Below are 18874 nucleotides of genomic sequence, written 5' to 3'. Positions count from 1 at the left end.
GGGTGAGGTGGACCGGCAACGGCGCGAGGACCCTGCCGTACGAGAGTTAAATCACACTAAAAGACATACTTTGCGGGCGGTACACTCTAGTGAGCTTTCAACTATTTTCGTCTTAATGTACATGATAAAGAAATTATTTCTACGAAAAACGCAAGGCACACCTTGAGCAATATATTTGGTTTTGGGACGCTAAATGGAACCATGAGGCGATGCGAAACCGGAGCACTTGCACGATCGCGTTCCGTTGGCTCATCAAAGCGAGTGGCAGAGGGTTACTAGCAGCAGTTCTAGGTCGTGCCGTCTCCCGGTGCCCGCGATCGGCCTAGCCGGTCGCCTGCAGCGCGAGGATGGCATTCCGAGCCCCACCCCCTAAAGCGCATTGCTTTAGTTTTAACACGCCCACCGACTCATCCGCCGATGACATCATCGACGCGATTGAGGAAATAACCGGACCAAGAGGACTCAAGTCTTTACAGCACGAAGGTGGAACTAAGTTTTGTATCGCCGTAGCCACGGCTGCGGCGGCAGGGAAGCTTTCGGCACGTGGGAGCTTCGTGCTCAACGGTGCTGCAGTACCAGTAGCCCAGATCGGCCCTCAAGTTGTCACCGTCACGGTCTTTCGGTGTCCCCTCTTCGGCGGCGACGCCTCCCTGGCCGCGGCGTTCGCGCAGTATGGTAAAGTCCTGGAGATCTACGAGCAAACTTTTAAAGGACGCCAACATGTGGGCAACAGTCTACGGGTCGTGCGACTGGAAATGTCAAAACCCGTACCCAACTTTATGTCTGTACAAGGACATAGAGGTATGTGTGACTATAATGGCGTGACAAAAGTTTGCTCCCGATGCGCCCAAGAGGGCCACGTTGGAAAGGACTGCCACACGCCGCGATGTGCGAGGTGTGAAGCGTTTGGCCACGACACGACCGGTTGCTCCGCCCCGTGCCGCCGCTGCGCCGGGGATCACGCTACGGCAGACTGCTTACAGCCAAGGTCGTACGCCGCGGCTGTGGGGGAGAGACCAGAGGCACGTGGGAGGACAGTTGCTACGGAAGATGAAACGCGTGGTCAAGACATGGCGGCGCCAAACGAAGCACACGAGGCACAAGCCAGAGAGACGGACAGCTCTCCTGAAGAAGCACGCGTCAAGGACTGGAGCACGTGGGCCGACGACGCGTCCTCAAGTCTACCAGCGGAACGAGGCACGGCAGCCTCTACGGATGCGGAGTCGCTGTCCGGACTGAGTCAAGCGGCATCAACGGAATCGGAGAGCTCGGGAACGTCAACATGCCACAGCGCGAAAGCCTCGCAGTCACCTTCCCCTTCAGGTGCCGAGTCCGCGCCGAGCAAGGCCCCGTCCGTGAAGCACACCGGTAGCCAGGTGGCCGCCGGGCGAGGACACCGCACGCACGTGGTGGATTCCCCTATTAGGCGGACCACTACCGAACCGGCAAGCACACCACAATACCAGCAGCCGCTGAGCCCGACATCTCAGGCGGTTAAACAAAGCCGAGACCCCAGCCTTCGAAACCCGTTGTACCAGTTAACCGACGTCCTCGGACAAGGAGATAACATGCACGTCGACAAACCGGACCTGAAACGGCCACACTACTCGTCGTCGTCAAGTGCCGACGAGCCCGGAAACCCCCGCAAGCTGCCGGCGACGGAAACGTCGCGTCCCGGGGACCTCCCCGGGCCCGAGACCCAAGACCTGTAACGGACGTTGTTTGGCCCGTCGTTCGCCGACGGGAAGGTATTGGTTTGGTTCTTTTTCCGCTTGACCTTCTCTAGAGCCATGGTTAACGTTCTAACTTTAAATGTACAAGGATTTTGCAAACCAGATAAGCAGACGGAAGTTATACATTACGCTAGAGAACAGTTCGTCGATATTTTATTTCTACAAGAAGTGAATTTTGTGTCGCCGTCGGATGTAGCCGCCTTTCAGAGGCGGTTTAATCTTCCATGTTTCTTTTCCCTCGCTTCCACACGCAGCTGCGGGGTCGGCGTTGTGATAACGAACACCGCCCCCTTTTCGTCTGTCTTCAATACGGTTGATAGTGAGGGGCGCGTGTTGGTTTTGAAATGCGCAGTAGGAAGCCTGCGCATGCGCTTCGTTTGTGTGTATGCGCCAACAAGGGCAAGATATACAAATGCGTTTTTCCGATCCCTGACACCCTATCTCTTAGATGAGTGTGCCACAGTTTTGTGCGGGGATTTTAATTGTGTCTTAGATAGCATCTGAGACGTCCGTGGCCCAGGCCAGGGTAGGAACACAAGCAATGCACGAGAACTCGCCACCTTAGCCCGGGACTTTGGCCTTCACGACGCGTGGGTCCTTAAGAAAGGCGGAACATTTGTTCCGACGTGGAAAAGAGGAACCTCCGAAACCAGATTGGACAGGTTCTACGTGAGTGAGGGCCTAATTCCCGTGGTAGCTGACGTGGCGGTAGGCTCGTTTCCGCCAGAATCGGGTCGCATATCCGACCATTATCCCGTAATCCTATCTATGGCTTTGCCAGATCGTCGCCTAGAAGGGAAACGTTTCTGGAAGTTTGACCTCGCGGTGCTTGCAGACGACGAAGCGAAAGATATCCTACGCGCGGGGATCAACAGAACGCTGACAAACGCGAGAAACCCTTCCCTGGAGTGGGACGCCCTCAAGTCGCAGTGGCAGCACTGGGCGAAGGAGAGTGGCAGGAATGCGAAAATGAGGCTCGCGCGCGATCTGAATGAAACCCTGAGAAGGATCAGGATAGTTAACGCCGGAGCCCCGCTGACCCCAACTACGAGAGAGTACTTGGAACTATTGAGAGCGAGGTACGATAGGCTCTTCCTGAAGACGACCCAAAAGGCGAACCTATACGCACAGGACACCATTTTCCGAGACGCTCCGGAGCTCACCCGATTTTTGCGATCGCGGCGCTCGCCAGACGGCCCGAGCAGTTATGTAATGTCAGTTAGCATGCCGGACGGGTCTGTGTCTGAATGTGTCTCCGATATAGACAGGCGCTTCTCTGAATACTTCGCAGACCTGTTCACCGAAGGAGATATGGCCGCAGATTCGGACGCGCTCAATAATGAGCTTGAAGGACTGTGCGCGACAGTATCAAAATTGCCGGCTGCAGCGAGCAAGAGCCTCTTGAAAACGGTCTCCGCGGCCGAAGTATTTTCGGTATTACGGTCGATGAAGGTGGGTTCAGCCGCGGGCCCGGATGGCCTGCCTACGGAGTTTTATAAGGAATTCTGGCCGGAAATCGGTAAAGGCCTTGTAGGAATGATAAATGAAATCCTATGCAATGAGAGGGTGCCGGAGTCGTTAAAAGAAGGGAAACTAATTTTAATACCTAAAGAAGGTAAAGATCACCGACTACCCGGGTCATGGCGACCGATAACCGTACTAAATGCCGACTATAAGATATTTGCGGCGGTCCTGGTGAGCCGACTCAAACACTGGTGGCCAGATGTGATATGCACCCAACAAGCGGGCTCGGTCGTCGGTAGAAACATCTTTAACGCCCTGACGCTCACTCGTGACCTTCTCGCCTACATGGACCACACAAGGACACCGGGCCTTTGCGTATCCCTCGATCAAGAACATGCATTCGACCGAGTTCGGCACGAATACCTCTTTGCCATATTAGGAGTATACGGATTCCAGCCAAAAGTAATCGATCTGTTCCGGATCATATACGGTAATATGACGAGCACCCTGGTGATAAATGGGGTGGCAAAGGGGAAGATACGGCTAACCAGAGGCGTTCGACAGGGGTGCGCCTTGAGCCCCATGCTGTTTGTCCTATGCATCGACCCCTTCATACGCTCGATATCGGCGGACGCAAAAATACGCGGACTCCCCCTTCCGGGAACAGAGACGGTGACTGTATCTGCGTATGCGGATGATGTAACGATTTTTGTTAGAGACCTAGATAGTTTGTTTCAGGCTCTGAGGCGCTTTGAAGATTACGGTAGGCTCTCGGGAGCGAAACTAAACATCAGTAAAAGCAGTGCCTTGGTGCTGGGCGACCTGCACCAGACGAACCTACCTTGTAATCTAAGGATAGAAAAAAAGATAAAGATTCTTGGGGTCACGTTCGAGCAAAAAGGAGTCGCATCAGATGTCTGGGACGATTTGGCACAGGAAGTAGTGGATTCCACACAAAAGGCAATGAGGTGTAACTTCTCGTTTGCTGAAAAGGCATACCTCATTAAGTGTATCTTTTTGGCACGCGTCTTCTATGTTGCACGTGTAACGTTGCCTCCGCCACCAGTGTTGCAGGTTCTTCACCGAGCCGTGTTCTCCTTTTTTTGGGACGGAAGCACGGAGCGCCTCCAGAGAGACGCGCTACGCCTACCGCGGTGCCTCGGCGGCTACGGTCTCCCGTGTATAGGGACGATGGCGCAGCTGCTCGCACTTAGGACAGTGCTAGGAATATTGGGTGATGTAGGGGCACCCGCAAGGCCACTGGCCATGTTTTTTTTAGGCCCGCTGCGCAGAACACTCGTCCCCAGGGCATTAGGAAACCTATACCCGAGTGCGGTGATCACCCCCGCTTACTACCGAGCGCTAGTTGCGCTTTCACGGGAACTCACGGCTTTGGACCCCGACCTAAATCCACGGGAAGTTCCGCCAGCAAGGCTGTGCGAACAACTGGTGTCAGCCAGAACGACACTAAATAGCCCGCCACCAACGTTCCCCTGGCTGGAACTGACGTCAGGTAGATTACCCAAAGAGGCTGCCGACCTACAGTGGCAGAGGGCCTGGCGTATCTTGCCGACCCTGGATCGCCTCCAGCGATGGGGGATAGTGCAGTATGCGAGGTGCCCCAACTGCGGCAGTACCGAAACAGCGGCACACGCCGTCTCGACCTGTGTGGTCGCAAGGACCTTCTGGCGACTGGTTCATAGAAGTATGCCCAGTTTGCGTGTAGCGAATTACTACACGAGAGACCGGTGCCCCCGAGGGGCCCTCGGCAGGTTAGCTATAGCCGCGGGCGAATATGTGCTCTGGCGCAATCGCTGCAGGGCATGCGTCCGTCGGAGACGTTTGTGGCTACAGTGGCCGTTGTTAGCTCAGTTTAGGAGGACAATATTAAGCTTTCTGGAGGCCCAACTGTCAATACATGGCGAAGTCGAGTTCCTGCGGCACTGGTCCTGCCCGTTCTTGAGCGTAGTAAACGGTAAAGTGAGGCTCTCGGTGGTTTTCCCCGACCAAGAAGTGCTTTGAAATGTACATAATTTCTGGCCGTGCCATGGCCACGTGTGAGGTTTGTGGACAATACTTTCTGTCACGGCTACAGTATGCCTCAATATCGTTGGTTGTGATGTTTAGACAGTAAAGAAAACTGTGCTGTGTGAAGGTGTTCAGGTGTTAGTGCTGTATGTCGAAATGAGCATTGTAGGTTTCAGTGCCTTTCTGTAACACTGTTGGTGTGGATTTCTCAGAAAATAAACATTTTCTCACTATGCTACCGACCTCGCGTCGTGGAACGCGCGTCCTGTCTTCCCTCTAGCCTTGCCTTTAATTCGCACAGGGCGAGCGGGGAATGCGGTCGCTCTTGGCGCTCTTTCGCTCGGGAGCGGACTTGTTCCTTGCATTTCACCGATCACAAGTGATAATGAAGGGACCACGTAAACCAACAGTACAATAAAAGTTTGATGTTTATATACACGATGTTTCACACTCTTTATATTATGTACTGGGCGCATTTCACGGAAGAGTTTCACGGTTTACAGATGATTCCCTCCGTAGCTTCGCCCCACTCATCATCATTCACCCCGTGGATAAGCTGTGATTTTTTTTTCTCAGTCGATGTGTTGATCCTGCCCCGCCATCCTCTTAAAGCTTTCTGCACCTAACGTGCTTTTGCACTGCCTCCAGGATCGAAGACACCTCGGCTGGTTTTGCACTTCCTCCGTGATAGGCTCACCTTTGACCAAGCAGAGTGTAATGTGATGACGTCACCACGTGACGTCACTTTATCACAGCCACGTCGGGATGATGTCACAAATTTTGGCGATTTGTGACGTCATATGGCGACGTCATCATCATCATCATCAGCCTGTCTACGCCCACTGCAGGGCAAAGGCCTCTCCCATGTTCCGCCAATCAACCCGGTCCTGTGCTTTCTGCTGCCACGTTATACCTACAAACTTCTTAATCTCATTTACCCACCTAATTTTCTGTCTCCCCCTCACGCGTTTGCCATCTCTTGGAATCCGACGTCATCACGTGGCGATAATTTTTTTGCATCAATCGTGTTGACACCGCCAACGGGGGACGCCGACGCGAGACGCCGGTCAATTTTCGCGTTGGATGAGGCTCACCCTGCAGCTCCACTACTGTGAAACATGCAGCTCCACTACTGTGAAAACTGAGGAAGTGCTTTGCACGGGCACCCAGCGATTCTCGTTCGTAGAGGCCCACTGCTCCGATTATCAAACCGTCGATGACGTCAATGTTTGAGGTAAGCATGTAGGGTTTTCCCCGGCACGGAGCGGAATCTTCGTATGGCGATTCGTAAACTCGGTGCGCTACCTTTTGCAGCGCTTTATCGACTTCCTGCTTGCTATGACAGTTGAGATACGTGTCATCTGCAGCGAGTTCCGTCAGGTCAGGGTTACGTTAGATCTAGTTTTAACTGTATCACACAACAAGAGCAGAGAAACACAAGAAAAGAAAACAAAAGAACACATAAATACACGCTGATCAATGTTCAGCGACTCTTTCTTTTGATTTATACATTAGGCCTCGCCCAAACTGGCAAGGCCTCCCAAAAATTGGCCTACAGGCTCATTCGAGTGTCCTTCCCCACGGTAATCTTTAGTAAAAGGCGAAAGATTAGTGCGCTACAGCTGAGGAAGGACCTGAGCGATTGTCAAAACTTGGCCCTCATTACGATGTGTTGAAAAAGGACTCGGTTACTTGGCCAGCAATATGCACAAGCTGTTTGCAGGATCGGGTGTTTAACCCTCAACATTTCTTCTCTTATAAAGGACGTTACTGCTTTGTTTGCCTTTGTAGCATACACCTTTTAATGAACAGATGTGAACATTGCAATATTCTTTTCAGCTTATGCCACCATACCGGCGATAAACGAACGCAGCCACGTATTCATCAAAGTTTGCTTGGAAGCGCGTGAGTAGCAGTACGCGAACGCGCGTCTATTAAATGCGAATAATTTCTTAACCAACACCTCTGCCTTAGCAAATCTATCTATCTATCTATCTATCTATCTATCTATCTATCTATCTATCTATCTATCTATCTATCTATCTATCTATCTATCTATCTATCTATCTATCTATCTATCTATCTATCTATCTATCTATCTATCTATCTATCTATCTATCTATCTATCTATCTATCTATCTATCTATCCGCCTTCGTCTGGTTCTTCTTGTGGTCGTCTCCTTAACTTGGTATGCACCAAAGTGGCATAGGAGGACGTGAGCCCATGACGAACACGATGAAACCCTTTCCACCAGTCATGTGTGGCTTATACCCGCATAACAAGGGCGCCACAATTGATTCACAGTATATTGATACCCGAACAGCAAGAACTGAATTTGGGTACTTTAACACGCAAGCGTCAGGAAAAAAAGAAAGAAAGAAAGAAAGAAAGAAAGAAAGAAAGAAAGAAAGAAAGAAAGAAAGAAAGAAAGAAAGAAAGGAAAGAAGAAACGAAGAAAGAAAGGAAGGAAGGAAGGAAGGAAGGAAGGAAGGAAGAAAGAAAAGCAGTGGGCTAGGCACGCGCACGCCAAACTTCGTTTGCTCACATCTCCCCGATTAGTGAAAGGGCTGCCGAATTTTACAGCGAAAGCTGTTATGAGATCATTTCAACGGCCGTTTTTGGCGCCGTAGTTGTTCGCCGCCGCTGTCGCCGGTGTCCGTAACCGCTATCGCAAGAAATAAGAAAAAAGAAAGGGAATTGAAAAAAAAATTCCAGGATGGAACGAGGTTCGAACCTGGGCCCTCTGCGTGGGAGCCCAGTATTCAACCTCTGAGCCATGCCGGTGCTTGAAACTGTGTTGCAAAAAGCCCCTATACAGGCTTCATATCGGGAAAGAACGACATTAACATATGTAGTGTGGTCGAAGAGTAAAATAACAACCAGGCGTCACACAAACGCGAATTCTGTAACCGGGCGCTACACAATGCGAATTGCGCAACGAGTGGGTTGTTGAATGCTTCAAACCCATTACAGAGGCCTCTGCGATAATTCTTCATAGTCATCAGCCACAGCATCAACAAAGTACACATAATGCCTTACAGGGGTTTAGCGAGTACCACGGTTCTTCGCAGAATGACGAAAAATTGCATAGTGGCTGCTTCCCTATTTCACAAAAATTATGATGATTTATAGCGTAGTGGGTTCCTCACAAGTGCACTTCTATTGGTTGCCAAGGAAGCCCATAAGGCTAACTCTCTCTCTCTCGCTCTCCGTTTCTGTGGTTAACGAATGTTATAAAGCGTGATGGGACAGTTAAACAACGAGCGGGCGTCACACAATATGAATTACGTAACTAGTGGGTCGTTTAAAGCTTCCAACCCATTACAAAGGACTCAGCCATAATTCTTCATCCCCATCATCCGTCGCATCAACAAAGTGCACATAATGCCATGCAGATGGTACCTCGCTTCTCCGCAGAATAACGAATAATGTCGTGGTGGGTGCTTCCCAACTTCCCAAAAATTATGATTTGTGGCGTAGTGGGTACGTTGCTAATGTACTTGTATTAGTAGCCACAAAAGAGTTTATAACGGTCTCTAGAAATGCCGCTCTTCCAGCTTTCGCTGTGACTGTGCTGCGCTTACCGCGCAGGCCTGGCGTTTGTTGTTTTAAACAAGCTGGAACGCCGCCAACCTGTCTGTTATGACGCCGCAACCGTTGTAAGGGCGCTCAAACCCCACCGCAGGTAACCGCAGGCATACTTGACAAAACGGTATTTCAGCGTTTTTGTATTTTTTTGGGCCGCAATTACCGTGTGTAGTGCAGTGCTGCACGAAGAGTTTGCAACCAAAGACTGCATTTTTAAATCTTTTAGCTGGTTGACCGGATGTATCGTTTCGTTCTCGCAGTGATGCCCGGATAATGTGCCCAGATGTCTCGTTTGAGTGCCCGGAAAACGACGCTGACCTTTGTCTCAATGCCACTTGAAAGCCGACGTCAACGGGACATTCCCGGGATTTGGGGGCATCTGTACGTGGGCCCATCTCCCGGCGGCATCAACAGCGTGCTGCCATAACTGAATGGGAAATAGGCGAAAAATAAACCACATCTCTTTAAAAAATCAAGTTACCAAAAAGGACTCCGGGTTGCACACAGCAGATACCTACTGGAACATTCTGGTAAAATTGCGGTATCGCACTACAAAACGTGTGGCTTCTCAGGACAGTTGAACACCGCCCATTAGAAACACATGGGGATCCATTGTATTAAATTAAACACGCTGGGAAGCCACGCGATTTGTAGTGCGACGCTGTAAGTTTACCAGAATGTTCAAATACGTCTCTGCTGTATAGAACCGGCAGTCGTTTTTGATAACTAGCTTTTGTCGTCAGATTTGATTTTTGTTTTCGTCTCTTTCCCATTCAGTTACGGCAGGCCACCGCTGTCACCGACGAGAGATGGCGCTACGTGCACACGTCCCCAAATCCTGGTCGTTCCCACTCCCATTTATTGTCAATAAAGTTTATTCCTCCTCTTCCTCCTGGTCATGCCTGAAAGCATTTCACGCTTAAAAGAGCATAATATATTGCAGCGCTCTCAAGTATGCTTCTAATTGGCGAATAGCGCTTTCGCAAAAGTCTCGCAAGGGCAAGGACACTGTTGGAGTTTCATGTACACTGTGAATCACACGTCGCATTTGTCCGCTTTGAGTGCTCTAGCAGATGTAGCTTACAAAGAATTAAGTGTAGAAAGGTAAGCGACAGGGCTAGTTGGTGAGTATCCACGATGTATTACAGCGCGCGCTGTTGGTCAAATGACGAAGAAAGAGCAGTTAAGGAAAAACAGCGCTTGTCTTTGTTTGTCGCTCTGTCTTTGTTCTTTGCGTAAGTACGCGCTGTATAATACATCGTAGTTTACGAAAGTACGATTTTCTGTCTTCTGCGCGGAGCTATATCTATTTGCGATTTCACCGATTTTTTGATCATCTCTGTATAAGTAGCCGCCGGAAGCAGCATGCTGAAGCTGCAAGTCTTTTTTCACTGAGACACGATGAACGCGTATGACCACCAATCAATATTATCTTTACGGCAGAGCTGTAATGGTCGAGGTTTGCCGTGTGTCGTAGATAGAAAATTATCGTCATCATGAACTGGCACGCGCTCAATGACCGCCCAAGCATTCTGCAAAGATGGTTTACAAGAGAAGCTGACGCGTGCCCACCAGCTCTGCTGCGGTATTTTTTTTTTTTTTTTTTTGAGCTACCGCTCCACATCCTCCTTCGATTCATGTTTCACAGGTTCAGCCTCACAACCACTCGCTCCCAGCTTCTTTGATTCAGGTCTCTATAGATTGTGCCCTTCGTCGGCCGCCTATAGGCATCAAGGGTCAATGACTTTGGGTAGCGTCCCTGGTTATAAACTTCTAGTTATTTCACCAGCTCTAATAGTTTATATACCCAGTGAACAGTGCGGTACTTGGGAGGAAGCTAAACTTAGATTCATACTCAACAAAATTTGAGGGTCTCATTCTTGCGCTGAGCCAAAGAAATGTTAGACACATTCTTACAACCACTCGAGCTTAGAATAAGCAGAGTCTCCAATTCCTTCGTGTTCATATACTCTACAACCTGCCTCTCGGTTCGCCATATTTATCTCAGTTGTCAACATTGGAGGAACCAGTCTCCAGCGGCGGGCGCGATAAAGTTGTATATTTTACAACTTCATAATCATAGACTGCTTACTTGGGCCGGTTGGTACTTCTTCACCCGTCTCTGTCTTGTCGCGTTCGCGCTGCTAGTCGTTCTCATAATAACTTGCTTTTCTTCGTTGTTGTATCGTTTTTCATTGTTTGCCAATTTACATTTGTATCTTACAAAACAGAGTCTCACAAAGTGGTCTTACAGAGCATTGTTTGCCAATTTACATCTGTCTCTTACAAAACAGAGTCTCACAAAGTGGCCTTACAGTGCATTGTCTACCAATTTAAATTTGTATCTTACAAAACAGAGTCTCACAAAGTGGTCTTACAGAGCATTGTTTGCCAATTTACATCTGTCTCTTACAAAACAGAGTCTCACAAAGTGGCCTTACAGAGCATTGTTTGCCAATTTAAATTTGTATCTTACAAAACAGGGTCTCACAGAGTGGTCTTCCAGAGTAGACCCAGTACACTATACGCCATCGACAGAGATAACGAGACAACCAGTTGACAACCAGAAGAGGGCCTTTATTCGTTCCTCGATATATATATGCACGACGAACAACATCTGGTGCACAGTATACGTAGTCGGAGTTTGTAAACAGCTTGTTTACGCAGTGGGTGCACGTGTTTTACTTTGGATGCCGTCTGAGCGGCGGCCTTGTCACTCTTTTACAAAGGTTCCATCAAACTTGAGCTCGAAGGGAGAAGGAGCGGGAGAGAAAGGGGGGAAGGGTATTCACGATTCCGCGATGATGATTATCAACGTGTACAACAACCGAGGCGTGAAACTGGGAGGCCACGAAAGTACACAAAACTACACAGTGAGCGGGGGCAGACGCTCTACGCAGTCCCGCGGGAACTTACTGGAGGCATACACGACAGATATGTGACGCCGACAAGACAGTGGGGAGGATGACGATGCTTGTTTTTTTTTTCTCTTTCACTATGTGTCTTTTGTGTGTTGTGTATGTATACGGGGTCAACGAACCCACGCCGCACGGCAGTGGGCAACGAATGTACGAGATTTTTTGGGAGAATAGAGGTAGTTATTTGCTTAGACTATACGCCATTGGGAAGGTGTATAACCAGTGACGTCGCCAATCAAAGTGACCTTCCTACTGTTTTCTCCAGTTAGGTTTATTGGAATATACTCTGTTTATCACGTACAACACGGTGTCTAAGAGATATATTCGTGTTGGTAATCAAACACACAGCTTGACTAACGGCCAGTGCAGACACTACATTAATAGGTGCGCAGCGTTTTATGTCACTCGAGGAAAGATACTTCAAAACACGACCGCGAAACAAGGACTAGGGAAAATATAGCAGTATGCCTATAACTCACTTTTTATTACACTAACAGCACCAAACAAACAATGCACCAAAGAATAATAAAATTGTCGCGTTCACCAGTGCGATCATGTTGGCCGATGGCTCAAGCCGATGAAAGGACAGCAGTGTCCGTAAACGACAGGAAAGATGGGAAAGACTGTCTATAAACTGTTCACTATAGGCTGAAAACGAAGAAGCCGGTAGCAGTGACGTTCAATAAAACTTTTTGCTGGTTGAGTTGGTTTTGCGCACACCATTTTTACCTTTCAAGCCGTGACACACGAACGGCTTTCGAGGGTTCTTTTGAGGCCACCGTCGTCGCGACTTCAATTAAGTAAGTCGAAGTCGCTGTCGCATTAATCTTACGAGGCGACAGCCTCGCAACATTTGTGCTAGTTATGCAAGTTATGCTAATTTGTTAACTTGTACTCTACAAAAAAGGACAAACAAAAATAAAATAAGCCTTGATTGCGTTTCTGATATTGCCCGGTGCTCTGTGTTTAACCATTTCACTATGTTTAAAAGTGTTCCTGCTGGTCCCATGCCGGCAATTTACCATCATTCGCACGGCCGATGCTAAAATACACGATTGCGAGAGTTCTTTGCATGTTTTCAGCGTTAGGAAATGGCGTAAACATGAAAACTGCGGAGCAAACTCCCAAAGTTAATGTTCAATCACTTGGCAGAATAAAAGTTTATTATCAATACAGGAAATTCATTTCATTTAGTAGAATAAAACCTTATGATCGAAAAGGAAATTTATTTCTTACAAATTTTGTCCCGAAAGCTCTCGCAAACCACTGCGACATCGTGGGTTTCGAAGTATACGTGGTCTTTTCTCAACTCTAAACAATTAAGTGGTGTCGAATGACGACCGTGTAAATGCACCAGAAAGGGAAACTTACACGAACATTACATGAACATATTTTGTCTTAGTGTCTCATCTACGGTGCGAAGCTCCGGCTTGTAATATTACGTGGTCATCTTTTGTATGGAAGAAACGTGGTTTACTAATGCATCCTAGGTTTGTGTTTCTACTTAGTTTTCCTTCGATCGATGTGAAGATAGATGTAACAATGAGTGCAGTACATGAAGTAACATTTTCTACCAGCACCGTGAAACCGTACATGCGGTAATTCCTTGCAGTGTGAGAGCCTCTGGTGAGGCGTGAAAAAACAAAGTATTTGGGCCATAATCGCGAGTTTGCGTCCTACGTTAATGCACGATACTTGCTGACTAAAAAAATCTCTTTCAGGCGTGGTCTCAAGCCGTTGCACCATACCTTACCTGTACGAATTTTGTATTGCCTGGTGTCAAGAAAGTATGTGCAGTGTTAATTTTCTGTTCCTGAACGTCCAGCTAGCGTGTGGTCACGTGGTTCAAGACTTCGATGATTCTGTGATGTGGTCGTGCAAGTACACCGCTTCTGTAACGGTTCCGCATGCAGCCGAATAATTTCGTACGTTTCCGGTACCGCTCTTGGCGAAATCGATACGCATCTGTTCCGCGTGACTCTGGAGTCATTTCTGCGAGAATGACACACGTAAACATACTGAATTACCGGACCGCTTTCGGAAACGTTTGACTGTATGTATCTTTCAAACAGCGCTTTTGATTTCAAGTATTAAATCTCTGCCGTGTGACGTAGGTGTGTGTGTGTGTGTGTGTGTGTGTGTGTGTGTGTGTGTGTGTGTGCGTGTGTGTTCGTGTGTGTGACTATACCGCGGGTTCTATGTTTTGCATACTCGTACAACCATCAAATATAACAACCATCATGTTTTACAACCGACGATCACGCCCGCAGTGTCGTGGGCTGCCCGGTGGCGACGACCTTCGTTTCCCCCCTTTCCGGACAGGAAGGTCAGGTGACCCGCACGGGACTCGAACCGGGAACCAGCGGAAGGTGGTGGTAGTAGTGGTGGTAACGGTGGTAGTATAGTGGTCACGAAACGAGGAAGGTTCCCGCAGCTTCACCGGCCACGGCCACGTCCCAGTCTAGGACTCCTTCACCTTGGTGCCCACCTCACGACTCTGCGAACAGGGGAGAGGAAGAGACGTATAGAGGTCACCTTTCAGCGCACGCGGTTACTACAGTTACGTACGCATACGCATTTTACGCGGTGCTGTCATCCAGCTACGCTCAATGACATGGTGAGGCACCGTCTACGGTGCTCACCATGTCTTTGCCACATAAAAGGTCACTGCCACACACACAAGGTCATTGCCACATACAAGGTCCCTGCCACATACAAGGTCAATGACACATACAAGGTGAGTACTGTTATGGTGCTCACCTTCTCTGTGGCGACTTCAACGCCAGCCGTAGCACCCGTGGCCTGCTTCGGCCTTTGCTAACCAAGAAGCGCGGTGAAAACCTAAGCCACGCAACTAGTGTCTGTGATGCCATGGTACCCGGTCAGGTCACGGGTCAGAGTCCATGCTACAGCCCATCTATTAAGGGCTGAATTAGAAGAGAGAAAAACATTTTATTAAAAAAGTACAAACTAAACATGTGAGAGGGAACCTTAATATGGGGTCCCTAGGATGGTCTCGGCGACCACACGGGCAGGTGTGTACCGATATCTATTGTTGTGGTATCACACACAGAGGAATGACATCAAAGGAGAATGTCAAGCGCTCAATTGCGTCGCCCCTAATATATAACTTGGTACGCTGTGCCACGACCAAAAGAATTTGCAGCCAGAACATATGCTCATACGCGTTGCTTTTGGGAGTTTATTGCGCAGGAACGCCAATACGGGTTCATCAACCTCCTTTTGCTTTTACGCTAATCTCTAGCTTATACCGAGCATACAATCGGAGTACAAATTACCTTGTCTATATATGCTACTGCAGGAGTCCAATCTCACAAACCTCAGTAGAACAAGTATTAAGGGGAACGCCTTTAATGTCTCATACTCGCGGTGTCCGTCTAGCTCACACCGAGCATACTATCGGGGTCGAAATTACTTGTCTATATATGCTACTGCAGGAGTCCAATCTCACAAACCTCAGTAGAACAAGTATTAAGGGGAAAGCCTTTAATGCCTCATACCCGCGGTGTCCGTCCGTACGATCGTGGCCTTGCACGGTGCCAGCTGTGGCCTGTTTCCCTCACACTCTCTCAGCAATCACGTGATGGCTCAGCGGCGCATAGCAACAGGGGCGCGTTGCTCCTTCCAACGCACGTTGCGCAACTGTTGAACAACGCGGCGGCGTCCGTCGGAGGAGTCGGATGGCCACAGGCTTTCGCCGAACACACTTTGGAATTTACAAAGTGTCCTTCAAATTTTTAGGGGCGAAGCTCCTTATAGCATCACCTGGTCGGTCGTCGCTCCATGCGGCGTGTGCCCGCTGTCGCGTCTCCCGTATCATTCAGTAGATGGCGCTGTCGCATATAGAGATGCATGCAAAGTGCAGTTGGGTGACGATATACTAGATGGCACTGTCCCATAGAGATGCGTGCAATACGTGTGAAAGAAAAAAAAGAAAAAGAAAAACGAAAGAAAAAAAAAGCAGCGGCACCCTGCACGCTAGATGGCGTGCAGTAATCAAAGCGGCGTATCGCTTTGATTACTGCTGGGCGAAACCACTGAACATTTCACGGTGTAACCATGATTGCTTCAGGAGCTTCGCCCAAGCTCTTCATCATTCACCCGTGGATATGCTGTAATTTTTTGTATTTCTTCAATAGGAACTTGGAACAGCAATCGAAAATAACGAATAATTAAAGATACTCCATATAAAGCAATACACGGTACCAGTTTAGACGGGTGAATTCTTTCAGGTCGCGGTAAGCGATTGATGATATCGCGATCGACAATCTCAGGGCCAGTGTGTTATTGTGAGGACACAAACGTTAATATGCTATCTTGTGCTGTGACAGTTGTAACGTAATAAGTTCTCAAAACTTGTCAAGTCCAGCTTGAAGCGTCACTGCAATATAACGTAGGCCAGATGAAACTAAATGAACTAGGTCTGGGCAGGCGGCGTCTAAACCAATGACGTATCGACAAGATGTTGAGGAAATTTCAAAGCCACGAAGCCATCCGTATTTTTTCGCTTGGCGTCTTTATTTAGCTTAAAATGATTAACGATCCTTCTGCAGTGGTATGGTGTGGTTTGCTCTTATTGCAAAGGGCGCGGTTTACAAACCCTGGTGACCTAATTTTAATTTTTTAGCTGTCTCTTTAGGAATGATGGTAAAATGCAATATTGGAGGAAGGAAATGCCTCAGCGTCGCTGTAGTAGGTTTCTGCTGAATAGACGAAGTTTGACCACGAGCTTACCATTAAGCATACAGAGACCAATACACTCGTCTGCAGGACCTCCGTGATTCTGGACCCGAATAGGTAGATATGTTCCACAAGGCATGTATATGGCATGCTTATGAGCACCGAGGTCGAGAATCACGGAGGTCGTGCTCGTTTATATAACATCCTCTTGACGGTCATGCGAGCTGTGAGGTTACAGAGCGTGAGGCTACCAGAAGGCCGAGCGGAGGTATGCCGTAAATGAATCCGCGCATGGTAATCTAATAATAGCTGTTGGGGTTTAACGTCCCCAAACCACCACATGAATATGAGACGTGCCTTAGTGGAGGGCTCCGGAAATTTCGACCACCTGGGGTTCTTTAACGTGCACCTAAATCCAGGCACACGGGCCTCAAGCGTTTATGCCTCCATAGAAAATGCGGCCGCCGCGGCCTGGATTCGATCCCGCGACCTTCGGACGCCATAACCACTAGCAGTCGAGCGCCATAATAACCAGACCACCGTGGCGGGTATTCGCGCATGACGGTCGCTTTCTCACCGTGTATTGTCACTTCGTTGACAGTGCAGTTAAGGGCACACAGCTAGCGTGTTTTAGATAAGCGTACTCGTAACCGTATACGAGCAGATGTGCTCAATATTGGCATTTCCGTCAGAATTGGCATGTGCCCCTCTGATGCAAGAGACATAGAAGCCAGTAATATATTTGGCACATGTGTAAAAATTTTCCCCATATAACACGTAATCGTTTCCATTTTCTTCAAGTGTCACAGATCGCATTTCATAAGGTTAGGAGAGCTAGCAGCTGCATGCGGGCAGGAACAGTTTATGCCATCCGCGATACTGCTGCGACCTCGCTACCACTAACAACGTTAGCGTCGTTTATGTTTCATCATCGTTTCAGGTCGGTACGTTCTTATAGAGCTTAAGTGGTTTGGAGCATGGGACTCGGATGTGTACCAAATCACACAGCAGAATAATAATAATTTCTGGGTTTTACGTGTCCAAAACCACGATATGATTATGAGGCACGCGGTATAGTGGAGGGCTCCGGAAATTTCGTCAATCTGGTGTTTTTTAACGTGCACTGAGATCGCACAGTACGCGGGCCTCTGGCATATAGTGTTCATCGAAATGCGACAGCCGCGGCCGGGATCGGACCCGCGACCTTCGTGTTAGTAGCGAGCAGCGTAACCGCTCCTGACTGTCGCTGGCTTTAGGCGGAACCTATTCGTAATTCCTGTGTTCTCAAGAATAGTACGAGATTAAAAGTGTATGTGCTCGCAGCCTGTCTTGTGAATTTTTACCCATTTTCTTACCCACGTAATGCCTGAACTGGCTATTTCTTGGCTACTCCTGGCCACGTTTTCTTATACTGCGCCCCTTTATATATATATATATATATATATATATATATATATATATATATATATATATATATATATATATATATATATATATATATATATATATATATATCGTATTGTTCACAATTTGTCACCTTTCTAATTATTGCTTCAATTGCTGACATGTCCACTACTAAGTTCCAAGCGGCCTAATATAACCTCAGAATCAAATTTACTTCAGGTTGAAATGCGTCTAGCTGTTTCTCTCGCTCTCTTTTTAGTCGACAAAAAAGAAAGAAAAAGAAGAAGAAAAGAAAACAAGAGCCCGCGAAGTACGCGGTGAATGAAATAGCGCGCGCTCGCGTGCCGCTACCACGTGGCCGCTACTCAAGCACTTCCAAGCGAACTTTGATGGACACACGACTGCGTTCGTGTATCGCCGGTATTGTGGCATAAGATAAACACGGTAATATTTGACATATATTTATTAAAAAGTGTATGTTATGAAGGCAAGCAAAACAGGAAAGTTCTTTATAAGAAAATAAATCTTTAGGGTTAAACGCCCTATCCTGCAAACAGCTTTTGCATATCGTTGGCCAAGTAACCGCGTCCTTTTTCAACACACCGTAATAAGGGCTTAGTTTTGACAATCGCTCAGGTCCTTCCTCAGCTGCAGCGTACTAATCTTTCGCCTTTTACTAAAGATTACCGTGGGGAAGGACACTCGAATGAGCCTGTAAGCTAATTTTTGAGAGGCCTTGCCCGTTTGGGCGAGGCCTAATGTACAGATCGAAAGAAAGACTTATTCGGTTTAAGCTTATCACACACGAAGGATGAGAATGTGAGAGCGTATTTGGGCCTTCTGGTGTCCTGCTTAAAAGTACAGTAATGGGGGAAATAATTTTGATATCTGTACACCACTGTTCCGCAATTCCAAAATCGCCATGCTTGCCGCGATAAAACGCGTAAAAAGATAATGCGGGTGGCTCCGCCACCTTGATTGGTATTCCTGCAGCAAACGCCATGACGTCATAGATTATGACGGCGTCTACTAGGGCC

The 18874-nt window shown here is 48.2% G+C and overlaps 1 long non-coding RNA gene and 2 other non-coding genes across 3 annotated transcripts in view; 1 reads left to right on the top strand and 2 right to left on the bottom strand.

Annotated features, from left to right (window-relative positions):
- Positions 1–6741: 6741 nt before the first annotated feature.
- On the bottom strand, positions 6742–6867 carry LOC119392057 (U5 spliceosomal RNA). Its single transcript, XR_005183649.1, has one exon. It is a non-coding gene; the product is annotated as a U5 spliceosomal RNA (small nuclear RNA).
- Positions 6868–10941: 4074 nt separating this feature from the next.
- LOC119390497 (uncharacterized) overlaps positions 10942–18874 on the bottom strand; it is a 58000-nt gene continuing 50067 nt past the window's right edge. Inside the window, exon 3 of the long non-coding RNA XR_005183339.2 lies at positions 10942–14229. This is a non-coding gene — a long non-coding RNA (uncharacterized LOC119390497). The remainder of the gene's footprint in view (positions 14230–18874) is intronic.
- On the top strand, positions 18466–18591 carry LOC119392059 (U5 spliceosomal RNA). Its single transcript, XR_005183651.1, has one exon. It is a non-coding gene; the product is annotated as a U5 spliceosomal RNA (small nuclear RNA).

Source organism: Rhipicephalus sanguineus, chromosome 4, assembly GCF_013339695.2.
Source record: "Rhipicephalus sanguineus isolate Rsan-2018 chromosome 4, BIME_Rsan_1.4, whole genome shotgun sequence".
NCBI lineage: Eukaryota > Metazoa > Arthropoda > Arachnida > Ixodida > Ixodidae > Rhipicephalus > Rhipicephalus sanguineus.
Note: the sequence above shows the minus strand (reverse complement) of the source record. Positions and strands in the feature narration are given on the sequence as shown.